At 33.6% G+C, this 3,222-nt stretch overlaps 1 long non-coding RNA gene across 1 annotated transcript; it reads right to left on the bottom strand.

Annotated features, from left to right (window-relative positions):
- Nucleotides 1-2,057: 2,057 nt before the first annotated feature.
- On the bottom strand, nucleotides 2,058-3,213 carry LOC106303912. Its single transcript, XR_001262583.1, has 2 exons — nucleotides 2,663-3,213; nucleotides 2,058-2,581 (listed from the first exon to the last, which is right to left on the bottom strand). It is a non-coding gene; the product is annotated as an uncharacterized LOC106303912 (long non-coding RNA).
- Nucleotides 3,214-3,222: the final 9 nt, after the last annotated feature.

Consider the following 3,222-nt stretch of genomic DNA (forward strand, 5'->3'; position numbering starts at 1 on the left):
AATCCTGATTAGGATTAGATAGTCTCGGGTGATAGTGTTTGTCACTCTCTATGGTCGATTTTAGGTGGTTTAAGAGGCAACATTTTCTGAGTTGTAGAAAAGATTTGTCCCATTGGGTAGAATTACATCAAAATATCGGTTTGGATAGCGTAGGATCCATCTATGTGTTCTTAGGTGAAACTAGACCACTTTGTATGTAAATGTGGTTGAATCCTATGCGGTGGAAAATCATGTAATACTTTTTAGAACGAATATAAAGTTGAAGTTGAGCTAGAAAAATAAAAAAAAGTATGTCATATTTTGATGGGCCCTTTCGACCTAATTTTGTAATTTAATTTCTCGTTATTTTTAAATATCCATTTTATATTTTCATAGTTTATATTATATACGTAAGTCTGGACGTCATTCGTGAAAAGCAACACATATAATTTTAAAATTAATAAACGGTGTTTGGCAAAGAAACATCCTCGGTGCATGGTGCAGAATGAAAATGATTTTTAATGTTAAAACCTTTCGACTAAATTTGTTTTGGGTAAAAATCCGTAAACTAAATAATTAATGAAAAAACCTTCAAACTAATTTTATTTAATGAATTAAATCTTCACCGTTCATAATTATCATTAATACCAGTAAATCTTTAGTTTAAGAGTTTTTACATTAAGTCAACATAGTTGATAGATTTTACAAAAACATCAAAATCATCTGAAATATAATAACATTATCTAAAAACTAGTAACTTTAAATTTCAAAATCAGCATTTTAAAACTTCTGTAAATATATGAGTTTGATTTGTTTTAAAACCCAGAAAATATAACAAAAATTATTTAAAGATTTACCTAAAATAAAAATTATCTAAATTTTAAAAATGAAAAAAATACAAAACAATATCTAATAAAAATGTAATTATAAATCTTTAGATCATTTTAATTATATTTTCTGTTTTTTACATTTTTAATTTATACATATATAATGTTGATGTTAAAAACAAATCAAACACATATATTTACAGAAACTTTTTAAAATGCCAATTTTGAAAATTAAAGTTACTAATTTTTTGATAATGTTATAAAATTTCGTATTTTTGATTCTTTTATTTTTAAAGGAAAAACCACTCGACTATGTTTACTTAATATAGAAATCTATAAACTAAATATTTACCGGTAGTAAAGGTAATTATGACCGACGAGGGTTTAATTCATTAAATAAAATTAGTTAGGTAGTTTGTTCGTTAAATACATAGTTTGGAATTTTTAATCCAAAACAAACTTAGTTAAAGAGTTTTAACGTAAAAAATTCGAATGAAAACAATTGACGTTCTAAAAATACAGTTTTCTGTATTTCTTTTTCCCAAAGATACCACAAACTATTTCTAAATAATTTCTAGAAATTTAGTCAGTTTTACTTAATGGAGATTTTTTTTTTAATGTGATTTTCAAGAATGAAATTTTGGTGGTATTTTGGACTATTCCTATTGATATATTTATTTAAATAATTATCATAGCTTTCTAAATAAACTAATTATTTAAATAATTGTTTAGTAAGTTTATTTACAAAGCTGTGATCTCGATTACAACTAACTCAATGCACAAATTATTCGTCATCTGATCTTTAATTAAGGACTGTTTTTTGTAGATTAATTAGTTTATACAAATTAAAAATATGAATTTCCAGAAGACATATGAATATTGTCCCCTGCCTTTGCCTAGAGGTTTAATTAATTTACCTTTCCATTGTCTTGTAAGTTCTTTTTCTGCCAGAATATTTTTTTTTTGTCATCGAATATAAATTTATTTATTCTTTTTTATCAGAATATATTTGAATTTATTAAATTGTGAAGTTTGATGTAATGAGAATGCGCAATGCACGTGGTCTCGTACAGTGCAGATCTATAAAAGAGATTCCGTCAAACGTGCAGTGGAGTAGACGTAGGTGACGTGAATGGGTTAACGAATAATTTACCAAAGGTAACTAAAATTCGCACGGGGCGATCATAAAGTGACAGTGGTTAGTGGTGGATGGGTACTGAGCCAAAATTATCAAAGTATAATTTCTTGGTGTAAATATTAAATTTTATACCAGATTTTAAAATTTTGACAGAACTTACAAAAACAACTAGTATTGGATAAAATTGAAAAGACTAAACAACGAAAAAGAAAAAGCGACTCCAAAGACACAAACGACCATTACAACAAATAAAAACAAACTAAACTAATTCATCGGAAAGTAGAGTTTGGCTGAAGAAAAGAATTGCCAAATGGACCGGATGTCTTTGATCAACCATGAGATCATGCTCGATAGAATACAACATATCCGAAAACGCTACTCCACTAAATTGACATCCCACCCGTGCAGCTTTACCGAGACCAGACCAACAGAAAAACCGAACTGCCACCAGCAGCATGTGACAGGCACTCAAAAGCTCAAACCACCCAATCATCAGAGAGCTCAAAGGAGTGCCCTCTGGCTAAGAACAATTAGAACTCCGATACTGCACTTATTGGGCTCGTCTTCGGAAATAAGTGTGAGTAAAGAAGAAAGACAAAAAGCAGAGTGAACCACGTCTTGATGAGAACCTCCAAACCTACAAAATTAACAATGGAAAAGTCCACCACCTGAGACCAAGGGATATAACGATGATGACTAAACTACACACGAGTCTCACGTGAAGACAAGGAGTACCACAGACCAGCCAGAGAACTGAGAGCTCTGCCTCGCGCTAACAACAAGAACCGGTGCAAGCTTCATTTTGCCTCCTCGGTGAGACATCTACGGAGGAAAAACCACAAAGCAAAACGAAGAGACAGAAAGGAAGCAACCTCACCTATACCGGACGACACAAAAACCACACCAAAAGCGGCGAAGTCCGGGATTGCAAAGGACAAAATGACCACAGGCGGGACGTAGGACATGTCCCAGACTGCCCGCATGAATTTTGAACCTGCAGTACACGCACAAAGAATGCCAAAGTACCAGAGGCCACACAACCACCAGCACCGCCACACTCGCGCCTCCAGAGACAGCCTCCAATGTCGGACCTTGACCCGAGCTAGAGAGCATCGCTTACCCGACACTGAGAAAAATGAGAACCAACCCAGCACTGGCCCAACCACACAGAAACTAAAGCCACAAGCACAATCTTTCCAGATCTAGACGGAGGAGCCGGAACCTCCTGGCCACGCGCTCACACTGCCACCGCCGGGGCATATTGGGAAACGGGGGGGG

Source organism: Brassica oleracea, chromosome C7 (assembly GCF_000695525.1).
Source record: "Brassica oleracea var. oleracea cultivar TO1000 chromosome C7, BOL, whole genome shotgun sequence".
In the NCBI taxonomy this organism is placed as follows: Eukaryota; Viridiplantae; Streptophyta; class Magnoliopsida; order Brassicales; family Brassicaceae; genus Brassica; species Brassica oleracea.